Source organism: Uloborus diversus, chromosome 2, assembly GCF_026930045.1.
Source record: "Uloborus diversus isolate 005 chromosome 2, Udiv.v.3.1, whole genome shotgun sequence".
In the NCBI taxonomy this organism is placed as follows: Eukaryota; Metazoa; Arthropoda; class Arachnida; order Araneae; family Uloboridae; genus Uloborus; species Uloborus diversus.
The window spans coordinates 1,530,395-1,542,095 of NC_072732.1; positions in this window are offsets into that span (position 1 = coordinate 1,530,395).

Consider the following 11,701-nt stretch of genomic DNA (forward strand, 5'->3'; position numbering starts at 1 on the left):
GATTCCATCGCGCCTCTCTATTGTCAGCAGGTCACCTGACCTCGGGGGTTCAGAGAGAGAAAGGGGGGGGGGGTGTTAACCTCACAAAATCCTTGGTTTTAAGTCATAAATGACCAATTCTACATAGTATATACATTAGGGTGGTTTAAAAAAAACTTTTTTTCAGCTAGAGTCCAGAACACCCCCCTTTTTTTAGACTACTTCAGCAGTCTGACCTCAGAGGTGCAGAACGAGAGGGGGGGGGGGGGGGGTTTAACCTCACAAAATCCTTGGTTTTAAGTCCTATGACCAATTCTAGTATATACGTACAGTAACCCGGTGATTTGAATTTGATATCACATATAGGGTTCTATAGCTATTAACAGCGGAGAAGCTTTTTACCTCCAGTAAAGCACAGCGTTAATCCAAAATTTATTCTCAGGACAACATTCATGAAATATATACCACTAGCTGTACCCGCACGGCTTTGCCTGTAGTAAAAAAAAATAAAAGGTCATTTGGTTCGCCTGTATATTAACAAATAATGGATGATTTGGGTTCCACGATTTTACGGTTCCACGTTATGATGATTCCGTAATTTATTCGTCCACGTTGTGATCATTTGCTCCGGAAAATGTTCTTAAAATTGGAATAGAAAAAGAACAAAATCGAATTTTCGAAAAATCGCTTCGAGGTGCACGCCCCCATGCTACGAACTCATTCCGCGCCAAATTTCATGAAAATCGGCCGAACGGTCTTAATGCGCTATGCGCGTCACAGAGATCCTGACAGACAGAGAGAGATCCGGACAGAGAGATATCCAAACATCCAGACTTTCAACTTTATTATTAGTAACTAGTGATACCCGTACGGCTTTGCCCGTAATAGAAAAATCAAAAGGTCTTTTGGTTCGCCTGTATATTTACAAATAATGTATGGTGAATTCTCTCGCCAGTTGGCTTGTGCCCATGTTACGGTTCCACGTTATGATAATTTCGTAATTTATTCGTCCATCTTATGATATTTTTAACCGACTTCAAAAAGGAGGCGGTTATCAGTTCATACCGTATGTATGTTTTTTTTTTTTGTTTGTCCACTTATAGCGTCTCACCTAGTGAACCGATTTTGATGATTCTTTTTTTAATGGATAGGGGATGGCTCAACTTAGGTCCCATTACTTTGTTTGACCATATTTGTTTTTTAGAAAAAAAGTTATGGGCAAAAAACAGTAAATTTTATGCAATTTCCCTATTAAATGATTAAAATGGTATTCTAGCGAAGTTCGCTCTTTTCGTCCGTGGATAATGGTGGCTCAGTGGTAGAATTCTCGCCTCCCACACGAGCGACCCGGGTTCAAATCCCGACTAGGACAAAGTGAATTTTACTAAAATTTCGTTTCTACTGTTTCCCGTATTTTCTCGAATGTTGTATCTTTCCAAGTCTGGAAAGTTCCAGCACTTTCTCAAGTTGTATATAAGGAGATGTAACGTTCATTCGTGGTTCTGAATAAAGATCTCGAGTTGAGACTAACGAGTATTCGCTTCATTTGGCTTTCACATTGTCTTCGCTACCTTCATCTACGCGACAATATGAAACTCATTGTTATAAAAGTTTGGTGCCATATAACAGTAACATTAATAGTAATTGTAATAATAATTTTGAATAAAGGCTTTTCTAAAGCAATACAGTGATATAGAGCCGAACTTCTTGCTAGGTAACTTCTTACTTTTACCGAAATATCTACATTTACACTAAAAAGAATGAAATAAAAAAATTTTGAAAAAAAAAATAGAACCGACTTCAAAATTGCTCTAAAAAGTGAAAAATAATTTTATTCTTTAAACACCATCGATAATACTTTTAAACATAATTTTTGAAGTTGGCGCAAAAACCAAAAGTAAAATCCATTGTAACCATGCTTCGTTCATATTTTTATCAAAAAATCATCCAAAGTTAGGAACGAAACATTTATATCGTTACTCAAATATGCTGTCATCAATGCGTAATGCATGTGGTAGTGAAGAAACTGGACCTGGTAAAATTTATACTTGTAGTTGAGTTATGGCTGTGAATGATTTTTTCAATCGTTTTTGCGCCAACTTCAAAAATTATGTTTAAAAGTATTATCGATGGTGTTTAAAGAATAAAATTATTTTTCACTTTTTAGAGCAATTTTGAAGTCGGTTCTATTTTTTTTTTCAAAATTTTTTTTTCTTAAAATTGGAATAGAAAAAGAACCACATCGAATTTTCGAAACATCGCTCCGAGGTGCACACCCCCATGCTACATACTAACTTTGTGCCAAATTTCATGAAAATCGGCCGAACGGTTTAGGCACTATGCGCGTCACAGACATCCTACAGATATCCTACGGACATCCAGACATCCTCCGGACAGAGAGACTTTCAGCTTTATTATTAGTAAAGAAATTAAAGATAGTGAAGGAATGAACATCCAAGGCTAGGTGAGGATCGAACCCACAGACTCCGGCTTAGGAAATGTAGCTTCTACCAAAGAGCCATGGAGCCACCCCCCCCCCCCGAAGTGATTAAAAAATAATTTACTTACATGTCCCTTTCCTCACACAAAAATTGCTCTGCCCCCCCCCCTTCCTTTCAATTGTCGTAATAATATGATTTCATAAATGATATCCTGATGTTACAACTTATTGAAGGGTTAGAAAAGCAACGCCATAGTTTTTAAACATAGCAAGAATTTTTTTTTTAATGCCTAAGGTGATCATATAGGCCTTATTTCGAAAGAAACAGTTCCGTTAAAAAATTTGCATTGAGATGAATAGAAAACGCCAGTTTTGTTCGATGGTTAAAAACGGCAAAATAACTTCTCCTGAGTTAAACAATGTTTTTACTTCAGTGGTCAGAAATATCAAGGTTTTATTTACAGTAGAATGAAATTTGAATTCATTCAAAAGAATTTCAAAGACTTGTCAGCGGTTTTTAAAAACGAGTTTAAGTCAGTTTTTCCTTATAGAAATGAGTGCAACTTTTTTGTGTGAAATTCAATCAATTTTCATAGTTCAATATCTGCTCAATAGTTACTCACAGAGTACACACAGTGCTGTAAATATTTTTCATTTACTTCTATATGTTCAATAAACAGTGAGTCATATTTTGTTACATTTTGTTTAAAAAAATGTAATTACATGTTGTATATTATGTACATACATATTGTATAATGACGTTGTATGAGTAAATCGCACGCTATTTCCCAACCCTGTGTTTTCTTGGTTATTTTCGGAAATCCGAATAATTTGAAAATTCGAATTAGCTATGGTATCCATCAGTTCAGTGCGTCATTTTTTAAAATTATTCAAGTTTATCCTTTCCTGCACCATTTTTTAGGCTCTTTTACCTTTTTAACCACTTACTCGTTTTACTCTATAGTTACTTAGAACATTGCGCACTTTTATATGTTTAAGGAAATTAAACATTTGTCCATTTCTTGTAGTAAAATTAAAACTCATTGTATCATCTCGTACTTCAAAGTTCCTTTGTAATATTTTACACCGCTGAGTGCTGTTTTTATGCTCTGTTTAGTATAATAAAGATATTCATGAATATTACTAAGGCAAGTTCCTTTTTTTTGTGCAATCCTATTGCTTATTGTTCTCACTTGACTGTTTTGATGTCCTTTGATTTTATTTTCCTACCGCCACCCTCCGCACCATCACCGTCGACCGGCTCTTTACGATGCTGCTCCTCTAGCGAAAGCCTTCCCCAGGTTGCATCCATGTCCTACACACACGCGCACACATACACAACTACACACACACGCACTCACACATACACACGCATACATACAGACACCTACACATACACACAACTACCCATACATTCATGCCTGCACACAGACACAAACACATATACCTACACACACATACTCATGCCCCCTACACACAAACACACATACCCCCACACACGAACACACACGCCTACATACACACACTCGTGACTGCGAAAAACATAATTTGAATTCAAAATGTCAAAATTCAAATTAATTTTCTTTCTTTTTTTTTTTTTTAAATTTTCCCCCGTCATACCTCGACGGGCGATTTTCTAGTCAAAAACAAAACGCAACTTTTTAAAACTTACACTTTTTATATGAAACAGAGAAAAAACACCAGATTTTCTTGAAAAACATCTTGAGCATCAGAAAACGTTCAATCGGTGGCTTGGAATATAGTTTTAGTAAACGGTATCTTACACTTAATTTTTAAAACCGCTCTCCTGAAGAACCACGTTTTTTGAGATATGTCGTTGTTGGAAGGACCGAGCGAAAAGCGGTGATTGGCTGATTTAAGAAGCCTTCATATGTTTGATCCCAATGTGACCAGTTCAAAAATATTTTTCCAACATTTCCCATGTACAAATAACCACAAAACATTGTATTTACGTAAAATATACGGAAAAAAGCCACTTATTGGCACAAACCCAATTTTAATAAAAACTGGAGGTAAGCTTTTTATGCTTAGCACGGCAGAATGTAAATCCCATACCAAAAAAAAAAAAAAATCCCCTCCCCCACGTACATGCAAATACATTATTTTTCCAACGCCCCCCCCCGACCCCCCCTAAATAACGGGTCTGTATCAAACCTTTACGTATTATCTTTTATAATTAGTGCCGTATTTCTAAAGCATTCGCAGGACAAATTGTAAAGGATGTCACCTGGAAGATTTTTATTTTAATCAAACCACGTTGTAAACATGTACAAGAGATCTGCGAAATACAACTCGAACCTTATTTAACTCCTCAAGGGCGGATTCAGGGGAGGGTCAAAGGATCAGTTGACCCCCTGTGGCAAGAATATTATACAATTTAAACTTTTAAGATTTTTTAGATCCAAAAAATAGTAGTACAGACATACAATTTTTTTTTCCTTGGTTCTGTAAGGTACTTTTTCTCAGTGAATCATTATTCAAAGGATTGACCGGATAAGTTTATTGAGATATTGCTACTTTGAATGTTTTGCTCATTTTCAAAAAAAAAAAAAAAAAACAATAATCTCTAATGGGTTTAACATTTTTTCAGACCACTCTTCCCACTCATACCACATGCCGTGTGTGTGTGTATTATGTGGGCTTTTTCCAACTATTTTATGGCTGTAATCTCATATATTCAAAGCCTACGGCAACGTGTCCTGCCTGTTTGCCTAAAGAAATATGACTTTTGATGAAAATTTGATGGAATATGACCAAGGTGCAGGTTGTGCCGATGAAAAATTTAGGGGAGGGTCGTGTTTTGAAAAGGTGGTGATCTCATTGGGGAGGGGGGAGAGGTGGTGTTCTGTAGTACATGAGGAAGTGCGCCAGCCCTTGCTTAACTGATACTTTTTACGTCGAAGGTCATTGAAACTTGACCCTCCTTACAAAAACTTCTGGATCTGCCCCTGTAACTCCTTCATGGGTACAACTATGGACGAAAACAGACAATAAGGGTCGTGCCCCCCCCCAAGGGCAAGGGAGCACCCCTTCAATAACGTGGAGCCCCCCCCCCCCCAAGGATAAAAATACCCCTCAAAGCGACCTCCCCTAAAAATTTCCGCACCCCTGATCGGATCGCTTTTTGAGCAATGAGCTAAATTGGAAAATATTGCAACGAAATTTGTCTCATCTATTTCTTGATTGACATTGTCTACAATGCTCTGAATGCTGAAAAAGAATGTTAGATGTTCCAAAGAAGAAATGATTCCTAAAACTTCTACCAATAGGTTGTATTTTCAAAGAAATAAATAAGTTACCAAGAGTGTCAATTTATTTCGGACAGATGACGTCAATGTTCAGTTATTTTAACATTTAAAAACAAAATTGTTTCTACATTTAAACTCCCTCAACAATGTTGGCTCGGAGTGCCATTCTTCGGACACAAATTATGAATTAACAAGTTACAAACTAAATGTTATAACTAATTATAATTCAACACAAATAAAATAAATGCTTACTTTCCGATTCCACTGAAAGTTTACAGCAGCTGTAACCAAGAAATCCTTTACACTCATTTTGTTCCATACTTTTTAGTGGGAACAAAGCTTATAGTAATAGTTTTAATTAAAAAAGAAAAAACATTAGATATATTTCATTGGATCTTTTGGATTCGTACTTTCGCGCCAGAACTTATTTGAATTTGCTGAACACCCTCAGAAGTTTCTCCCTGTGCTACGAGTCTCGACTTACTAAATTGTTACATTCCTTTTACTATTTATTTTATATTTTACTATTTTATAACTGAGATTGAACAAAATACTATATTTCTATTTTTATTTAAAAGTGATTACTTGAAAATGTTAGGCAACTCAAGCCAGCTGTATTCAGTAAATTACCGCCCATTAGCCAGGGCTGAAGCAGAAATACGTGAAATACACCGCCAGCTCAGTCATTTCCAGCCGAGGACTGCAGTTTCGTGCTTATTAGCACTCATCAGCCCGGCATAGGAAAGTGACTGAGCTGGAGATGGAAAAACTCTTAAGGAAGTCAAGAGTGCCAAACAAACTGATAGCTAATATCGCCATATTGGCAGTTATTTTCTCATTAGTAGCTTTTCTTGCATGTGATCGAAACAATTGGTAGTCAGTTTTTAAAAAATGCTAGGACAGCCAGTGAAAATGAAAGAAATAAACAAGCCTTGAGTAGGAGTCGGCATGTTTTTTAACGACTCCGACTCTTTTACCCCAAAATCAGCCCGACTCCGACTCCACAGCTATGGTTATAACTAATTGTAATTCAACAACAGAAAAAAATGCTTACTTTGCGATTCCACTGTCCGTTTACAGCAGCAAGAAAAAAGAGTATCTTGAGCAATAAAGGCAAAAATTGTAACTCGAAACTCATGGAAAGAATAACCACCCATTCAAGAAAAACATAACGCGTCACTGTTTCAATTCGTAAACACAGTACGGCAATAAGCAAAGCCGTGTGGATTCACTTCGTCTCACTTTTTTGAAAATGTGCGCACACATTTGATGGATGGCGGGAGCCATGCGTTGGCAGAGCGGAGGACTGTCGCTGGTTAAACTGAAATCTCATACTAGCGGTACCCACACGGCTTTGCCCGTAGTAGAACATTAAAAGGTCATTTGGTTCGCCTGTATATTTACAAATAATGGATGACGAATTTCGCGTCAATTTGCTATGGTCATTTGCTCACCCACGTAATGATATTTTACTCGTCCAATTTATAGTAGTTTGCTCAGTAAAATGTTCTTAAAATTGGAATAGAAAGAGAACAAAAGCGAATTTTTGAAAAATCGCTTCGAGGTGCTCCCACCTATGTTACGAACTCAGTTTGTGCCGAATTTCATGAAAATCGGCTGAACTGTCTAGGCGCTATGCGCGTCACAGACAGAGATCCAGGGACACAGACTCTCAGCTTTATTATTAACTAGTGGTACCCGCACGGCTTCGCCCGTAATAGAAAAATTGAAAGGTCTTTTGGTTCGCCTGTATATTTACAAATAATGTATGGTGAATTTCCTCGCCAATTGGCTTGTACCCATGTTACGGTTCCACGTTATGATCATTTCGTATCTCGCCAATTGGCTTGTGCCCATGTTACGGTTCCACGATGTGATAATTTCGTAATTTACTCGTCCATCTTATGATAGTTTTGTTCTTAAAATTGGAATAGAAAAAGAACCACATCGAATTTTCGAAAAATCTCTTCGAGGTGCACACCTCCACGCTACAAACTAACTTTATGCCAAATTTCATGAAAATCGACCGAACGGTCTAGGCGCTATGCGCGTCACAGACATCCAGACAGACAGAGATCCGGACAGACAGAGGGACATTCAGCTTAATTATTAGTAAAGATAAAGATAAAGATTGGCGTTCCGGTTCTGAAAAATTATCGAACTCAACCCTCATTTAGAGCTTCCGTTCAGGTATTGATGAAGACTACATAAACCATGCGTTTATCTTCCCCTGTATGTGGTTTTATTACATTTTTAACTAAAATTAGGAAGACAAGGCAAAACAGATAGAAGAGGGGGTCTCAGTGGCCGAGTGGTATAAGCGATTGCTTCACACACTTGAGGTGGTAGGTTCGACACCCTCCCTCGCTCCGGATGTACTTTCTCCTCTTTCGTGGTGTAACTTCTTTCATGTGTTATTTATATGTATTCTGTACTGTAATAGAAAATATATATCATGCGTAAGGGAGGCAAGACGCTCAGATTATAGTCCTCGTCAAAACAAACCTGTGCCGTAAGTACCGAAAGAAAGAAAGACAGAAGAGGAGAAATTTATAACACAAAAGGGCCCGGCTGTCCTCCTTTAAGGTTTTGACCTATAGTGCGTTCGGGGAGAAGAGATTGCAAGAGCAAAGGAGAAGCAAAGAAGGTTGCTGTCTCCTTCCGCCCTCAAGCGATTCAACTTAAACCAAAGGATCTATCTTTCTGAAATATAGAAATAGTGTATGTTTGCAGCGAACGAAGTTGCAATTCTTGAATAAAGTTCAGTCATTTTGTATATTTCTCAACTATCTTGATTATCCTAATGTTTTACAGGATATTGTTTTTCATAAATTTTTTTAACTGTGAATCTCCGATCACGTTTTGTCAATTTTACCGGTTGACCTTTTCTTAGGCCGTGGTAGCCCGATCGGTAGAGTGTCGGATTCGGGGCCGGAGGGTCCCGAGTTCGAACCTCGATGGTCGAAGACCCACCGTCGTCATTAAAGGGGACTCGGCGACGTTAAATAGGCTCGTGGTCTCAATGTCCTCCAAGTGAAACGATACCTCTGGGGGTAGCTATTAGCTCCTGGACTAGTTCTAAATTCTCATTAACTGTTCGATCCGGTGATGGTGCTGCCATCGATCGGTATATAAAATAATGGAGGCAAGGCACTTAGTATGCAGTCCTCGACATAAATACAGTTGTATTCAGTTGTGGCTCTGAATAGGAATAGGAATAGGACCTTTTCTTACCTTCTTTTCGTTCCGAATTTTTTTAAACAGCATTTTATCTTCACTATAGAATGGAATAAATTAACTAATCTAAAAAAGACGTTTCAAACCAATTTACCGCTACTGTTAGGAAAAATTCAAATTTCGAATGGTGCTTGTTGTATTTTACGAATACCAGCCATTTTAAAGTAATAAGCACAATATTAAAGAATAATTAAACAAAAAATTGAAGCCAAATGACTTTTAAGGGTCAACACAATGCAAAAATATTTAAAAAACGGCACATGATAATTTTAATCATGAATTTATTCGAAAATATTTGAGTGTACGATGACTTTTGTGGCATGTTATTTCTCTGTCTCTTAGTTTTCTGACCCATTTCAAAAAGGAGATCCGTCAATATTTTAAAGAAACCAATGGTTTGTATTTAGAATGACATAGGAATGATGTGAAAAAATATTGGCCTTCATATTCGAATTCAGTTTCGCGTTATTTTGACTTTACTAAAATATTTCAAAGTGCCCAAACACTTTTGGGAGCCACTGTATGTTAAAACAAAGCGTTCTGGGAGGTTCACTATCCCTTGTGCGTACGTTAATTGGAACAAATTTTGTCTCAATATGTGCTTCCAAAGTGCTTCTTTTCTAACTAAAATACTGCTATTCAGCGTACGATTGTAATTATTTTTACTTATTTTACGCTTTTTATCAGGCCAGCACCGAAGACCCTTAGTATGAGCTTGCGGACCCCCAGGGGTCCGCAGGCCATACTTTGAGATTTTTATCTTGGTCATAACTGACGCTATCTTTGGTCATAAAGGTATGACTAAATGACCACCATCACGATCCCCAGATCTATCGCCGCAGGAATTTGATGTACAGTAAAACCTGTAAAGTTATCCAACCTCGTAAGTTGATTACTTGTCTATTGTCTAAGTTGACCGCTATTTTCAGGCACATAATTAGATCTATATCATATAATTCAACCTCTATAAGTTGACCACCTGTTTAAGTTGAGCGCAAAAGTAGTGCACCGCAAGTGGTCAACTTACATCTAAGTGTAAAAGATCAGGTGTGCATTTCCCACTTCCTGTATCCTCTTAAACAGAGAAATCTAGAATCTGCAGTCAATTAATTTGATCGATGCAAACATGCCAGTACAAATCGGCAACGAGGACTGATTCAGAGATCGAATAGTTGCAGAGTAATGAAAGGCAGGGTCTGATTAGTACCTCAAAAGGCAATGGAAAGCTTGAACTTCGCTCAGAATTTTAAGGGGGCTTAAAAATTCCTGTTTCTGCTTTTAAATGCAGTATTAAAGAGATTGAAAACAAAAGGATTGTTTGATAAAATTTGGCTCGAGTATGTTACAATGTATATTTATAAAAAATAATTTGGTGAAAATCTTATTCAACAACTAACCACCCTGATTCGCAGAAAATTACAGTGCAAACATGTAACGTACAAACTTCTATGTGTCTGGGGGTGGGAGGGGGGAATGACTGTAATTTAAATTCTACTGGACCACTCTCGGAATTTGTATTAACAGCATTAAAGAGTTTTGTTTCAACGTAAATAGAATGACGTTTCAGAAAAAAAAAAAATCTCTCACAAAAAGTGAAAGGCAGCGAATTGAGACTTGGCCTGAATCCAGAAGTGAAACCAACCCTGAGGAAAGAAAAAGTGCTAAACTTGGACTATTTCTATCATATAGCAATATGTACTTTCATTTTTTTTTCCTGTCAATAAATCATTCTTTTTGCCCAACTCATTTGTAGACTTGAAAATTAGAGCATCGCGTTTAATTGCTCTTGTATTTTTGTCGATTTTATGAACTTTTGGCGTGATGACCAGAGGGTTCATGAAAGAATGTCAACTAAAAAATGAAAACTGCTTCAAACGAAGTTTCTGTTATCGAGAAGGAATGCTCTGGAAGTTGACATTTGTGAATTTTATTTTTACTTTCTGAGAATATTGCAATAGAAGGAGGGGGGGGGGGGGTAATTCATTTACGGATTACGAGGTCATAATTTTAGAGTATTCGTCTTTTGATCTCTAAGTCACCGAATTATAAGAAGGGGCTTTGGCAGAATTACGCGCATACACCAAAGAGATTGCTTGTGAAATCCAGATAATATTAGCATCAGTCTTTAACAGCCGTAATGGAGCAAGAGCTCTGAAATTAGCTAGCTTATACGAGGTGAGCGGCACCAGGTTTGCGGATCCTCGATGATGTATTTAAAAAAAATTTTTTAGCTACCAACGTGAAGCTAATCTCAGCTACAATGAGAAGACATCTTCCCTCAGCTCGCTTACGGCTATTTCAGGTTGAGGATCGCTACGCTAATAAGAGCAAAACTGGTGTCTCAGAATGCCATAAAGATCTGTCATGTGAGGTATAGGTTTGTCCATCTGTCTTTGTGCACTTGCATAAGTCCATTCCTCCATTAACGATGATTTACGAGAATTTAGTGCTCTTGTTAACAAAATAAACTAAATCAGATTTTCTCACCTTTTTTTGGCCGGCAGGTTCGCAAAAACTTCGGGAACAGGTGAGTTTTTGTGTATGTGTGTGTGAACGTGTAAAAAAATTAAAAAAAAAAAAAACTTTCAACGTTCGGACAGTTTTAAACTTGTGAAAACATTTTGCGGACCGGAGAGGTTCTTTATTTTTTAATTATATATATATGAAAAAGTATTTAAACGTTAGAGTAAGTAATTATTGTAATAATTATTATACATAATCAAGAATACACATGCACACAAATACACACTACCCACACATTCATGCCTGGACACAA